At 36.4% G+C, this 16555-nt stretch overlaps 1 protein-coding gene and 1 long non-coding RNA gene across 2 annotated transcripts in view; one reads left to right on the top strand and one right to left on the bottom strand.

Annotated features, from left to right (window-relative positions):
* Positions 1-16555, top strand: part of RSRC1 (arginine and serine rich coiled-coil 1) — a 395751-nt gene that overhangs the window by 248685 nt on the left and 130511 nt on the right. The window lies entirely within an intron of this gene.
* The window catches only part of LOC115292082, a 42264-nt gene that overhangs the window by 6036 nt on the left and 19673 nt on the right, over positions 1-16555 (bottom strand). The window contains exon 4 of the long non-coding RNA XR_003908789.1: positions 9045-9076. This is a non-coding gene — a long non-coding RNA (uncharacterized LOC115292082). The remainder of the gene's footprint in view (positions 1-9044; positions 9077-16555) is intronic.

Genomic DNA, 16555 nt, shown 5'->3' with positions numbered 1-16555 from the left:
CTTATACTTCTTTCAGTTTGCTTATTGTTGTTTTGCAGCATTTTAAGTTGGGAATTTAGCTAATTTACTTTTGTTATTATTAAGACTTCAGTTTCTATTATTGCTATAAACATCTCCCACAAATTATGTATATTGTTTTGCTATTAATTTTTAGAAATTCTATGATTTTTGTTTTAATTTCTCCTTTGGCCCAGGAGTTATTTAATTTTCCAGGATAAAGAGAGGCTTTTTGCAATTTAATTTTGTTATTAATTCTAGTTTTATTATGTATTGACTTGAGTAGTTTTATCATATTTCTACTTTATGGAATATACAGATTTTTAAAAATTTTTGTGAATCTTCCATATACACTTGAGAAGGGAACAGATCTCCTAATTGTAGAATATAAAATTTGATATGTATTTATAAAGATTTACACTGTTGGTTATGTTTCTTTCTAGCTCTCATATATCCTTCCCTTTATTTTTTGTCTACCTTACCAGTCTTACACTAAGAATGTATTAATATCCCTTACTGTTAGCCTATTTCTATGTATACTTTGTTACATATTGCGTCATTTCTACTTTATAAAAGTAATGGCTATGGTATTTGGTACATAGAAATAATTAACTATATTATCTTCATCTTGAATTGTTGCTTTGAGCATTAAAAATGTCCTCCTCTGTCTAGCTAATTTTTTTGTTGCTTGAAATCTACTTTGACTTGAATTCAAATCCTGCTGTATTATTCCCATTTGCCTTGTATACTTTTGCCCATCTCTTTGACTTTTAGTCTTTCTGATTCATTTTTTGTGTGTCTGTTGCGTATAGCATATAATTAGGTCTTGCCTTTGTAAATCTGTTTAATTTGAAAATCTGTTTAATAGGTGCATTGAGACTAATATAAGTAATATGTGTGGTATAAACTCTATCAAATCAATTTGTGATTAGTTCACTGTGTTTTGCCTTTAATTATTTTATAAATTTATGTCTTTTCATTGATAATTTTTGTGGGCACTTATTGTTTTTCCTACTGACTTTTCTCTGTTCTTAATATCTTACCAATCCTTGTGTCTGTTATCTTGGTTTTATGTGCTCTTACTAGTATACTTTTTCTTTTTAATCTTACTTGCTAATTTTTGACATAAAGAATTTTTAAATTTTTACTTAGTCAAGGATATTAATTTTTAATAACCATATTCTTTCATCCATCTTTGATTGTGTTTAAGTTTGGAAAACTCCCTGGAGGTAGCCAAACTGTGAGTTAAAGACACTGTCAAATCAAACCCCACCTGCAAGTTCAGACCTTTCCTCAAATCATCTTCAGATTCAATGATACTTTACCAGAAGGACTCAGAGATGTCACTGGAAGCTGTTGTTCTCGTGGTCACATTTATTACAGGGAAACAATACAAATTAAAACTAGCCCATCGAAAAGGCATATAGGACTGAGTTTAGGAGGGTTTCAAAGTAAGTTTGTATCTTCCTCCGGATGTGTCACCCCCAGGCATCAATGAATGAAACTAATCATGAGGAATTGCTTATGAAAGCTTCAGTGTTCAGAGATTTTATCCAGGCATTATTACATAGGCATGATTGATGGATTGATTGCTTATTTGGTTGAGCTCAGTACCCAACCCTACTTGCTTCCAGGAGGTTGGGCTGACATCATGTGGCCCAAAACCCTCTGTAATCAGATAGTTGGTCATTTTGGCTGTGGTAGCTCTGGTGTGGCATGGCCAACCCCCAGGCTAATACTGTTGGGTTTAGCTGGCTCCATCCTTCGTCACCTCATGAACGTATATATCAGACTTCATCTGAGAGACCCACCATAAATGATGAAGGCACTTTAGTCACTGTGGCTTTCCAGGTACTAAAGACAAAGACCAGGTCTCTCTTTGGATCAGGCCAAATTCTTTACTCCATAAGAGCCTTTTTCTTTCAGCTATCAAAAAATATTCAATATTTTCTCTTGGTCATTGTTTTTATATTTTTATGAATAGCATATCATTAAGCTTTGAACTTTAGTGCTGATGCTAAAAACAAAATCTTTTTTTTCTTTGCAAAGAGATTATCATTTCCAGAACCACTTGTTAAAAACCCTTCCTTTTCTTTGCTGATTTTGGTGCCTTGTTTATTCTGGATACCTAGTTTTTAAACCTTATCAGTTTAACTAGACTAAATTATAAATAATAGCAGAAAGTACCCATATACTTAAAGCTATGCACATAATTCCTGACAAAGAAGACAAACAAGCTATAAACAGCAAACAGAGGATATCAAAAACTATTAGACTATGAGTTTACTGACTGGCAATTATCTCTATACATGATTTCTTAAGGATAGTGCTGATTTATATATCAAACTTTACTTAAGGTTTTGATATTCATAACAGTGCTATACATTTTCAAGAAAGGGTAAAAGAAGTTCGGCATATTATTAGAAGACATGATATTAGACAAAATGCTATCTGTGTTGACTAACAAGGAAAGAGGTCAAAGAAATCACTGAGGGGAAGAAAGCACCATGGAGAAATAGAAGTATAAGATGTTGACATGTATATATTTTTCATAATACGTGTGTGTGTGTGTGTGTGTGTGTGTGTATAAAATGCATTACCAGCATTCTTCACAGAGCTAAAACAAATAATACCAAAATTTGTATGGAATCAGAAAAGACCCCAAATAGCCAAAGCAGTCCTGAAAAGGAAAACTAAAGCTGGAGGCATCACAATTCTGGACTTCAAGGTTTATTACAAAGCTGTAATCATCAAGACAGTATATGGCACTGGCACACACACACACAAAAAAAGTCACTTAGATCCATGGAACAGAATGGAGAACACAGAAATGGAGCCACAAATGTATGGCCAACTAATCTTTGACAAAGCAGGAAAGAATATCCAATGGAATAAAGACAGTCTCTTCAGCAAATGGTGCTGGAAAAATTAGATAGCAACATGCATAAAAATGAACCTGGACTACTTTCTTACAGCATACACAAAAATAAACTCAAAATGGATGAAAGACCTCAACTCAACAGGAAACCATCGAAATCCTCAAGAAAAAGCAGGCAAAAACCTCTTTGACCTCGGCTACAACAACTTCTTACTCAGCGTGTCTTCGCAGGCAAGAGAAACAAAAGTAAAAATGAACTATTGGGACTTCTTCAAAAGAAAAAGCTTCTGCACAATGAAGGAAACAAGCCACAAACTAAAAGACCACTGGTGGAATGAGAGAAGATATTTGCAAACGACATATTAAAGAGTTAGTATTGAAAATTTGTAAAGAACTTATCAAACTCAACACACACACACACAAACAGATAATCTAGTGAAGAAATAGGCATAAGACATGAATCAACACTTCTCCAAAGAAGACATCCCGATGGCCAAGTGACACATGAAAAAATGCTCAACGTCACTCATCATCAGGAAATACAAATCAAAACCACCATGAGATACCACCTCACACCTGTCAGAGTGGCTAAAATTAACAACTCAGGCAACAGCAGATGTTGGTGAGGATGTGGAGAAAGAGGATCTCTTTTGCACTGCTGGTGGGAATGCAAACTGGTGCAGCCATGCTAAAAAACAGTATGGAGGTTCCTCAAAAAATTAAAAATAGAACTAGCTTACAACCCAGCAATTGCACTACTAGGTATTTATCCAAAGGATACAGGTGTGCTATTTTGAAGGGACACATGCACCCCAATGTTTATAGCAGCACTATTGACAATAGCCAAAGTATGGAAAGAGCCCAAATGTCCATCGACAGATGAATAGATAAAGAAGATGTGATATATATTTAAAATGGAGTATTTCTTGGCAATCAAAAAGAACAAAATCTTGCTATTTGCAACTACATGGATGGAACTAGAGGATATTATGCTAAGCAAAACTAGTCTATCAGAGAAAGACAAATATCATACGCCTTGACTCACATGTGGAATTTAAGATACAAAACAGATGAACATATGGAAACGGAAACAAAAATAATACAAAAACAGGAAGGGGGGGAAACCATTAAAGACTTAAGTACAGAGAACAAACTGAGGGTTGCTGTAAGGGTTTTTGGTAGGGGGATGAGCTAAATGGGCAAGGGGCATTAAAGAAGACACTTGTTGGGAAGAGCACTGATATGTAAGAGATGAGTCACTAAATTCTATCCCTGAAATCATTACACTATATGTTAACAAGCTTGGATGTAAAATAATGATTAAAAACGAGGCCAAAAAAAGAGAGAAAACTTCAAAGACAGTATACAGGCTATAAGCTCTCAATCACAAATAAGTAATTTATATGTTGGAAGTTTAATAGGTTAGCTCTAGAGAGTTAAATCATGAAATTCATTCCTCAGAGTTGCAGGTACACAGTATAAGCATTTCTTATCGTATATTTAGTATTAAAAAAATTCTATGCAAAGTGTTTCATAACTAAGAAGGATTAATTGCTTTTACATTTTTTCAGTGTTTATTTATTTTTAAGAGAGACAGAGCATGAGTTGAGGGGGGCAGAGAGAGAGAGAGGGAGACACAGAATCTAAAGCAGGCTGTAGGCTCTAGGCTTTGAGCTGTCAGCACAGAGCTGGAGGCAGACCTGAGCTGGCAAACTGAAGATCATGACCTGCGTGTAAGCCAGATGCTTAACCCACTGAACCACTCAGGCACCCCAAGGAGGATTAATTGCTTTTAAATAAAAGAGGCCATTGCACTGTTCAACATATGAACTATTGATCTCTTCAAATATGGTTAGAATAAATGAAGATGTCCTGTAAGTGTAAAATACACCCCAGATTTTAAAAATTAGTATGCGGAGCGCCTGGGTGGCTCAGTCAGTTAAGCGACTTTGGCTCAGGTCACGATCTCGCTGTTCGTGCGCTCGGGCCCCACATCGGGCTCTGTGCCGACAGCTAGCTCAGAGCCTGGAGCCTGAAGTTAGATTCTGTGTTTCCCTCTCTCTCTCTGACCCTCCCCTGCTCACTCTGTCTTTGAAAAATAAATAAAAAACATTTTTCAATAAATGAATGAATAAATAAAAATTAGTATGGAGAATGAAAAAGTAAAATATCTTGTTTGTAATTTTTATATTGACTACATTGAAATTAAGATATATTTGTTAAATAAAATATATTATTAAAATTAACATATGAAAGGGGTCATAAATTATATCTTAGGTATTTTATTTAGAAATTATTTACTAGTGGGTTTTTAAAACTTTTTTTTAAATGTTCATTTATTTTTAAGAGAGAGAGAGAGACAGCACAAGCAGGGGAGGAGCAGAGAGAGGGACACAGAATCGAATCGCGCCCCAGGCTCTGAGCGGCCAGTGCAGAGCCTGTTGCCCTGCTCGACTCACTGACCGTGAGGCCATGGTCTGACCCCCTATACTAGTGTTTTTGTTTTGTTTTGTCTTGTTTTAATGAAGTGGACTACCCATTAGAGACTTTTACTCATTAGGAATTTTATATTAGTGAAAAGAATTTTTTATTTTCTTTAATCGAGAGACTCAATAGGTCAGAACTAAGCTGAAATGACGGAATCAGATTTAGAATGAGAAGTAGATAGAGTATGAAGAAACTTTCTTCTCTATTGGTGGGGCATGATTAAGGGTCCAATTACAAAATGGACCCTTGGATCAGTTACCATGGAGTTACCTAAGACAAGTGGGGATCAGCATACTGAGACAAAAACAAAAACAAACCATAAGCCAGTATTAAGCTAATGGACTATAGATTACAGACTCTGCCTCAGATGTCCAGGTTTCTTGGGAGGGAACTGGGAACCCAAAGATGAACCAGTGTACAGCTTCAGGTCATAGTAGGAAATAAATGGCACACCCAAGGGCATAAACAGATAATAAAATGTAGGGACTATTAAAAGGGTAAGGCAGGTTAAGGAAAACATCAAGATTCCTGGCCTGGCAATACCTGTGAGTCTTTACCACCTTTAAGTTTAAGAAGAAGAAGGAAGAGAGGGGTACCTGCGTGGCTCAGTTGGTTAAGCGTCCCCCATCAGCTCAGGTCATTATTTCACACAGTTTGTGAGTTCCATCCCTGCATCGAGCTCTGCACTGACAGCTCAAAGCCTGGACCCTGCTTCGAACTACATGCCTCCCTCTCTTTCTCTCTGTCTCTACCCAACTTGTGTCCCTTCTCTCTCTCTCTTGCTCTTTCTCTCTCACGCTCTCTCTCTCTCTCTCTCTCTCTCTCTCTCTCTCTCAATAAATAAATAAATAAACACACACACACACACACACACACAAAGAAAGGGAAGAGAGTTTCTTATGAGAAAGAGCCATCCCAACACAAATTGGTCCTGTAGAAGAGAAAGGCTGGTACTGTCAAACCCTAGGTCAGCAGGAAACAAATCCCACCCTCTTTTTCTCTTGCCCCCTGTTTGATCTCCTTCCATGTCTTCTGTTGGCTAAACCTAAACTGTAGCTGAAGGGCATAGGCAACCTGTCTGATGCAGTCCATCAAGAGCATGGTCCAGGTCAGAGTGTACAGGTGGTCACAGAGCATATCAGTAGGGAAAACTAGGCTTATCCAGCACAGCACCTGCTGGTGACTGAAACAGTCAGCAGTCCTGGGTAGTCCAGTGAGAAGCCCTGTTACCCTCTATGCCATCCAGTGACAGTAGAAAAAGGAAAGAGAAGGTGAAGGCAGAATTGATGTCCTGGCAGTGACATTTGCCTCTTCTTCAGTTGATTGGTCTTGGGAACTTTGAAAATAATGTGAATCAGTCCAAATTTTACTGTCACTAAATTTACTTAGGATTTCTCAAGATGGAATATTTTTTCCTAGAATTTATTTGAAAAAAAAAAAAGGGGGTAAGTTATGCCAGGGCTTATACTAGGCAATGGAAATACAACAGTTCTCTTCTAAGGTACTGTTTCTGCCCACTTGGAGCTCAAAGTCTAGTATAGGACAGAACCCTGCAGACAAATACTTACAACATTGCGTAGTATATTCATCTTTTTATTTTAATTTGAGGCCCTACTATGTGTCAGGCAAAGTTACAAAGTGCAGTGGGAACATAGGAATAACTACCTCTGCTTGAGGAATCAGAGCAAAGTGATAAAATGAGTAGTATAACTTTAGTGGCTTTTAGGAGTGTACTATTTTGGTGTTTGGTTTTTCTTACCTGATCTCCTTATAAATCACAGGCATTAACAACTCAGTTGTAAAAGGAATGGTATATCAACCTGAGTAATAAAGTCCTTTTGATATGGTTATTGAAAGAGTATTTATCATTGCCTTATTAAATATGGAGAAATAAGTGTGCCTTTTTTTTCAAATGGTTTCACTTGCTCATGTTTTCTTTGTTGACCCAAATGAATGAAATTAGAATAAACAATCTCTAAGTCATTTGTAATCATGAGCTGATTAATGGAGTTTGGTTTCATAGCCATTATTCATTCACGAACACCTGATATCTTTCCCATAAACAAATTGTGTTTGTCCAAATTAAGAAATTAAATGAAGCATTTGATGAGTTTATGATTGACCCTTCTAACTCAGAGCCCATTAGTCAATGTCGTTATCATAGAAAACTGTTTGACTAATGTGCTGTCTAAAGAAGCATGTGGATTTATTATGACTTCTGATTAATGCTTGCTGCAAGCCAACTACTAGATTATAATAATTTTTTGATTCTCATTTTAGCAGTCATTGAAGAATTTCATCTCTGATGAAATGCGCTTATGTCCCATTAGATTTAGAGATGATTACAAGGTATTGAGTGAAAAAGTTTTTAAAGGAATTCTATATTTCCAAAAGTATATACAGTGTATCCTTTAGAAAGATGCTTTTTTTGAAGCAGTTTAGCATCTTGTAACTTTGTGGACAGCATCTTTTTCTTTCAGAGTAATAAGCCATTGTCAGGTTTTTTTAAACTAGAACTTATTCATTTATTAAGAAAGAAATTAAGATAGAAATAGCGTAATTGTATGAATTTCTCACATTCTGTTTAGATTGAAAACAAGTTTTGGTAATTTAAATATTTATGTTAAAATTATATGTAATTTTTGCTTATTTCAATATGTTTTAGTTTTGTCAGTAAAGCAAATCCCTATTTACCCAGTTTATTTTTATTATAAACTTAGAATAAGCATTTCACTTTTAAAAATCTTTTCAATAGACTAGTTACTAAATGTTATAAACCACTATTTACATGAGCCTTCAGTGTGATTCCTGTTTGAGGCTACACTGTAAGACTATCATACTATTATGAATAAGTTCTAGTTTAAAAAAACCTGAAGAAATCAAGGACCACAAATATGGCTGAGTTGTTTAGTTGGGGGTGGGGTGGGGAGTAGGTTTTAAAAGTTGGAATCACTGGCTTTATCAGAATCCATCTGATTAACTGAGTTTATAGGCCAGATATGTGGGGTTTATAGTCTTCATTGTGAAGTAAATTGACATGTATGCCTCTTAAAGTGGGGAAGACAGAAGCAGCATGCTGACTAGAATGGAAAAAAGAGTCTTTTAGGAGGAAAATCTTTCTTATTTCCTTTTTAATATGCAAATTGTGATGATCCACCATTTTTTCTTGTGTACATTCTGAGTTTAGTAGAAAAATTAGGGAAACAAGCCCAGATATGCTAGGCACATTATGTATATTGTTTTATTTAATTAAGAGCAGAATATAATCATAATGACTAAAATAGAGCTAGGAGAAAATAAATTTTTTTTTTGTTTTCCTAAAAGTCCTTTTATTAGCCAAAATTAGAAATGATTTTTCTCTCAAATGAGGCCTTACTTTGATTCCTCTGCTTTTAATGAGACTGGGACATCAGAGGAAAAAAGTCAGAAGAGTTTTACTGATCTTTTCCCGTATGTAAAGTAGTGCTGAGCCACCGCTTCCAACTTTCTGCCAAAAATGGGAATCTTTTCTGACCATGCCGTTGAGGACGTCTGAGTTGATATATCTGAACAAAAGGGCAGCCATAGAGAGGTTTGTTTGCAGCTCATGGCCAAGATCAGAGGGCATACCTGAATTACACTGAGTTAAACTTCTCTTCATTTGTTAAAGGTTCTGTGATGAAGTAGAACATAACCTTCTTACCTCATTTTGGAAATGAAGATGGCAGATCTATTCTGTAATAGAAGCACATTGGAGAAGTCATTATAATATTCAAACAGGAGACTTTGAGCAAGAGATTCTGCAGAAGTTCTATTCCCCCCCCTCTTTTTTTTTGATATGGGGGGGTGGTATACACTTTATTAATCCAATTTATTCTCATCAGTATAGAAAAAAATGTAATACTTAAGATTACCTTAAAGGACATTCATAGAACTAACATGTAGTGAGTGTTTACTATGTGGAAAGCATTGCATTATGCATATTCCATATATTATAACACTTAGTCCATATTCTTACCAAGTTTTTAAACTTGTATCTTAGGATATATCTTAAATGTATCTTTTAAAATTATGCATAAAAATGTACTGTTTAGTTTGGAATGCATTGCAGAGCCAACAGTTATGTTGATAAAAGAATTAGTAGCAAAGGTATTTACTACCAGGTTTTTAGTCCCACAGAAAGGATATCTAAAGGGTGCCTGGGTGGCTCAGTCAGTTAAGTGTCCAACTTCTGCTCAGGTCATGATGTCATGGTTCGTGGGTTCAAGCCCCGTGTCAGGCTCTGTGCTGACAGCTCAGAGCCTGGAGCCTGCTTCAGATTCTTTCTCTCCCTCTTTCTCTGCCCCTCCCCCAGTTGCACTCTGTCACTCTCTCTCTCTCTCTCTCTCAGAAATAAACACTAGGAAAATAAAAAAAGAGCCACTTTGTCAAAAATCCAAAGGAATGAAGCAGAATATAGTAGAGAAGGCAAGAGAGGAAAGTGAACTTTTTTTAGTGTGTTTATAATTAATGTAGCACAAAGATAATAATTGAGTAGTAGAGCAAAATGGCATTGACAATATGTACATTTCTATTCTGTATAATTCTGAAATACTAGTTTAATACTGATATTTCATCTATACTTTGTCCTCAGATGCATTTTTCACCTAAGATAAGACCAGGACTAGTGAAGGACATTTCTTGGTTACATTCTTTGTCCTTTTTCTGTGAGGCGATTGGGGGAGAAGGCCTTGAATGAAATAAATTAATCCTAAAGAAGGAGGAGTCAGGCCCTAAGAAAGCAGGTTTGACCTGGGAAGAACAAAAAAGGGAGATGAACATTGGAGATCTAGTACTAGAGGGAGAAAAGTGGTCGGTATCCAGGAAGAGCTGGAACCAGGCTTGCAGCATCTGCGTTTGTCTCTTTCTGTCCCCCAGCTATGGACTAAAGGGTGCCTTTCCCACCTCCCATTCCTATGTTGAAGTCCTGGTCCCCAGTGTAATGGGATTTGGAAAGGGGGCCTTGGGGAGATAGAGTTAGATGAGGTAATGAGGGTGGGCCCTTCGTGATGGGACTGGTGCTCTGCTAAGTAGGAGCCACCAGTGAACGTGTCCTCCCTCCCCTCCCTCATATTGGGACGAAGTGAAAAGACAGCTATCTGCAAGGCAGGAAGAGAGCTCTCACGAGAATCTGACCAGGCTGGCACCTTAATCTTGGTCTTTTAGCCTCCAGAACTGTGAGAAAATAAACTTCAGTTGTTTGAGTCACTCAGCCTATGGTGTTTTGTTATGGCAGCCCTAAGACGCCCCCAAACACACCTGTCATTCTTATCACCCCCAACCTCTCCTGCCCCGTTAGTTGTAAGATAAGTTTTTCAGAGACCTCTGAAAGTAGATTGGATCCATATTGGTTCTGGGAAATATTCAAATTAGTCTGCTCACTAGTAATACAATAACCCAATAACTGGGAAATGAGACTTGAAATAGTAATACCTTACAAGGTTTTTAAAATGGAGATTAGAAAGAGGAGTTACGTCTGTGGCCAAATTGTTTTCTGTTGTTAGAGGTTAATGCAAAACGTAACTTTCTGGAAACATGTCAAAACATAAATCACATTTCGTTTTTTAAAATAATGGAAAAACAGTACAACATCAGGAAAAATACTAATTCTTTAATACCTCAAAATATTATAGAAATATAAAATTACTGAAAACTGGAATTGTAATCACTACATAAATAGTTACATATAGGTCTTCTTTATAAGTTACAAAGTGCCTGTTACTGCATTTTATCAGATATGTATATTGACTTATTATCTACTGAAGAAAAAAGTGAGAGTTTAGGATGAGTGTGATTTAAAAAAATCAGAACAATATGAAAAGATAAAAATAAAAAAATCTGAACAGATTTATGTTGAATATATAGATGGTAGTAGTAGTGGTCGAGTGAGTCCTTTGTATGTCTTTTCCATTTGTCTTATGGGGGAGGAGCAGGTATTATGCACTTAATGTATCAGTATATTTATATACAGAAAAATGTTGCTGTATTGGAGTGAGTTTCTTGTCTTACTGTCACTTCCTTCTCATTAATGTTCTAGCCTAAAAGAAATAACTAAGCAATCAAGCTCTGTATTCAGTGAATGGAATATCACCACATTTTTATGACTGTGCCCTTATGCAAACTTCTTTCTTTGACTTTAGGAATATTAGAGGAATTGGGATTTAAGTTAAAATTCTACTATGCTTTTTTCTCCCCAAAATTGAATTGGCCTAATTCATCTACATATTCATTGTTATTATAGCCTAAGCATTTAATTCCCCTGAACCTTACAACCTTACAAACCTTCAACCTTACAAAAGAGATGAAGGAATATTTCCTCTTCCCACCTAGCAGCCCCCCGCCCCCATCTACTGTGAAAGTGTTCTTTTTTTTGTTGGAGTATTTACAGTATCTGTATGCTTATGAAGTAAAAATTTGGAGCTAGTCACTTATTTTGGAAATTACTAATTCTTCAATTCCCTATTCAATTATTTCAGTGTAGTTTGCCAAAGACTATAGTTTTAGTCACATTTACTAGACCAGCAGGCATGGGGGGAGGGAAAGATTATTTCATTACCTATAGTGAAGTCTTAGAAAATAATGACTTCATTGGCCAGGGCAGTCCAAAATGAATATTTTGAACAGACAACAGTAAACTAGGAAGCATTCCATTTGTGGGAGGAAAAACACATGAAGTGCATGGTTTATGTAACAAAATAGAACCCAACTCACATGTAAAATACATTTGTTGGTGACTTTTTCATGAAGAAAAATAATGTTTGCTTTGGTTTTGCACCAACATTGAGAAAGTATGCAGAAATGATAATAGTCCTGGCTGCAAGGTAGACTGAAAGAATTTATTGTCATATTTATAGCTTTGGGATAAGATAAAATCATAAATTATAGTGTTCTCTCTAAAAGTGGTGTCAGAAAAAAGAAATAGAGAAACTTTATATCCTTGATTATACTGAGACTAAATTAGTGAATCACAGAGGTTTTTGAAAAAGAAAGTTTTGGCTCTTTGTTTTTTAAACTTTCTATGTCTTACCTCAGTTGAGTATTTCTTTTAGAGCACATAAAGTGAACATTCAGTGTTAAGTTATATATATCATAAGCTATAGAGTTTTAGAATTAACCAAAATTTCTTTGTATATTATTTCTGTAATGTGTAAGATTAACTGTTATGGACAGTTTATAGTATATCAACTGAATTATTACACAAATATGACCTCTGAGTAATTAGGAAAATATCTACATCTTATATGTCTCAGATAAAAATATTAGGATTATATCCAATAAATATATCTCATTCTCTCAGTACTATAGGAAATTAAAGGCATTTAATCACATTCAGTTTTTAAACTTCCTACGCAAAAAGGATTCCCACTGACATTTGGGTCTTTTCTGTGGCATTGGGTTGGATCATTTCAACTTTCAACCTAAAATATAGATCAAGCAATTTGGGAATTTTACAAAGGCCAGCATGCTGAAGTTTGTTTGGTAAGAAATAGAAAAGTCTGTGATCAAACAATGGTGACAGCATTCTTTTTTTTTTTTTTAATCTTTATTTATTTTGAGAGAGAGAAAGATAAGAGTGGGAACAGGAGAGGGACAGAGAGAGGGAGACAGAATCCCAAGCAGGCTCTGCACTGTCAGCCTGATGCAGGGCTTGAACCCAGGAACTGTGAGATCATGACCTGAGCTGAAACCAGATGCTTAACTGACTGAGCCACCCAGGCACCCCATGACAACAGTCTTAAGGTAACTCCTTTAGTTTATCTAGATATCTAGTTAAACCGACCAGAATATATAAGGATAAACCATCCATACCAAATTCACTGGTGATCTACAGTGTTTGCATTTAACATTCCATGGTTTGTCACTGAAGAGGATGCCTTAGTATATCTAATTATTTAAACTCCTGTGAAATAAGGAGAGAAAAAAACTAATCTGTTTTCATTACAGAAAATGCTCATGAGTATTGATATTGTATGTATTCTAAATCCAGAAAAAATGTCTTTAAATACTTTTTAAAAAACAACTTTAAGCATGTAACCAAGGATAAAGATGAGGATTTGGGGGTTTTTCCCCTTTGTATCTTAAAAATGTATGTTAAAGAAAAATCTTGGGGAGCCTGAGTGGCTCAGTCAGATAAGCATCTGAATCTTGATCTCAGTTCAGGTCATGATCTCATGGTTTGTGAATTCAAACCCACATTGGGCTCTATACTGACAGTACAGAGCCTACTTGGAATTCTGTCACTCTCTGCCCCTCCCCCTGCTTGCCTTCTCAAAATAAAGTAAATTTAAAATTTAATTCTCAAAGTAAGTAAACAAAAAATATGTTGATTTGAGGCATAATGTTTCATGAAATGGACCTTCTCAAAATTAGATGGCTATAGTGTCCTCACTAGAGGTTATTAAGACATGTCCAAGACATGTCTAATGTTTCAGAGACATCAGTACATATACATGCGCGCACACACGCGCACACACACACACACACACACACACACTAAAAATAGCCATGATGATAAAAGAATGCACAGAAATGTTATCTATCATTTTGTCAGGCTAAGAAAGTCATTTAATGTGCTTAAAGTCAATGCCAAAAATTCAAAATCTAACAGAACACCTACTGGAACTAGAAGGGGAAGAGCAGGAGCACCCCAAACCCAGGAGAAGAAAATAAATAATAAAGATTAGGGCAGAAATAAACATTATAGAATCCAAAAAAATAGTTGAGGAGATCAATGAAACCAAGAATTGGTTCTTTGGAAAAATAAACAAAATTGATAAACCTCTGCCAGGCTCCTTAGAAAGAAAAGAGAGAGCACCCAGATAGACAAAATCATGAATGAAAAAGGATCTATTACAACCAGTCCCTTAGAAATACAAGCAATCATTAGAGATTATTATGAAAAATTATATGCCAACAAGCTGGACAACCTAGAAGAAATGGACAAATTCCTAAATGCGCATGCTCTACCAAAATTCAAACGGGAAGAGATAGAAAGCATGAATAGACCAGTAACCAGTGAAGAAATTGAATCCGTTATCAAAAACCTCCTAACGAATAAGAGCCCAGGGCCAGATGGCTTCCCAGGGGAATTCTACCAGACATTTAAAGCAGAGCTCATACCCATTATTCACAAACTATTCCAAAAAATAGAAATAGAAGGAAAACTTCCAAACTCTTCTAAGAAGCCAACATCACCTTGATACCCAAACCAGACAGAGGCCCAGCAAAAAAAGAGAACTACAGACCTATATTCTTAATGAATACAGATGCAAAAATACTCAAAAAGATACTGGCAAATCAAATTCAACAGCATATAAAAAAATTATCCATCATGATCAAAAGGGATTCATTCCTGGGTTACAGGGCTGGTTCAATATTTGCAAATCCATCAATGTGATCCATCACATTAGCAAAAGAAAAGATAAAAAACCATATGATCCTGTCGATAGATGCAGAAAACGCATTTGACAAAATACAGCACCCTTTTTATAAAAACCCGTGAGAAAGTCGGAATAGAAGGAACTTACCTAAACATTATAAAAAGCAGTTTATGAAAACCCCACAGCTAATATCATCCTCAGTGGGGAAAAACTGAGAGCATTCCCCCTGAGATCAGGAACATGAACAGGGGTGTTCACTCTCACCACTATTGTTTAACATAGTGCTGGTAGTCCTAGCATCAGCAATCAGACAACAAAAGGAAATAAAAGGCATCAAAATTGGCAAAGAAGAAGTCAGACCTTCACTTTTCACAGATGACATGATACTTCACGTGGAAAACTTGGCAGACTCCACCAGAAGCCTTATAGAACTGATCAATGAATTCAGTAAAATTGTAGGGTACAAAATAAATGTGCAGAAATCGGTTGCATTCCTATGCACCAATAATGAAGCAGCAGAAAGAAAAACCAAGAAACTGATCCCGTTCACAATTGCACGAAAAAACCAAAAAATACCTAGGAGTAAACCTTAACCAAGGATGTAAAAGACCTATATGATGAAAACTATAGAAAACTTATGAAAGAGATTGAAGAAGACACCAAGAAATGGAAAAACATTCCATGCTCATGGATCGGAAGAATAAACATTGTGAAAATGTCCTTACTACCCAAAGCAATCTACACATTCAATGCAGTCCCCATCAAAATTGCACGAGCGATTTTCTCAAAGCTAGAGCAAGCTATCCTCAAATTCATATGGAACCACAAAAGACCCCGAATAGCCAACATAATATTGAAGAAGAAAACCAAAATGAGAGGCATCACAATCCCAGACTTTAGCCTCTACTACAAAGCTGTCATCATCAAGACAGTATGGTATTGGCACAAAAACAGACACATAGACCAATGGAGTAGAATAGAGAGCCCAGAATGGGGCCCACAAATGTACGGCCAATTATTTTTTGACAAAGCAGGAAAGAGTATATGATGGAAAAAGGACTTCCTCTTTATCAGGTGGTGCTGGGAGAACTGGACAGCAACATGCAGAAGAATGAAACTAGACCACTTTCTTACATCATACACAAAAATAAACTCAAAATGGCTGAAGGACCTGAATGTGAGACAGGAAACCATCAAAACCCTCGAGAATAAAGTAGGAAACAACCTCCTTGACCTCAACCGCAGCAGTTTCCTCCTCGACACATCCCCAAATGCAAGGGAAATGAAGCAAAAATAAACTCATGGGACCTCATCAAGATAAAAAGCTTCTGCAAGGCAAAGGAAACAATCAAGAAAACTAATAGGCAACCAACAGAATGGGAAAAGATAGTAGCAAATGATATATCAGATAAAGGGCTAGTATCCAAAATCTACAAGGAACTCACCAAACTCCACACCCACAAAACAAATAACCCAGTGAAGAAATGGGCTGAAGACACGAACAGACACTTCTCCAAAGAGGACATCCAGATGGCCTACAGGCACATGAAATGATGCTCAATATCACTCATCATCAGGGAAACACAAGTCAAAACCACACTGAGATACCACCTCATGCCAGTCAGAGTGGCTAAAATGAACAAATCAAGAGACTATAGATGCTGGTGAGGGTGTGGAGAGACAGGCACCTTCCTACACTGTTGGTGGGAATGTAAACTGGTGCAGCCGCTCTGGAAAACAGTGTGGAGGTTCCTCAAAAAACTGTCAACAGAACTCCCCTATGACCCAGCAATAG

Source organism: Suricata suricatta, chromosome 5, assembly GCF_006229205.1.
Source record: "Suricata suricatta isolate VVHF042 chromosome 5, meerkat_22Aug2017_6uvM2_HiC, whole genome shotgun sequence".
Lineage (NCBI taxonomy): Eukaryota > Metazoa > Chordata > Mammalia > Carnivora > Herpestidae > Suricata > Suricata suricatta.
The sequence above is the reverse complement of the archived record's forward strand: the minus strand, read 5'-3'. Positions and strand labels throughout refer to the sequence as shown.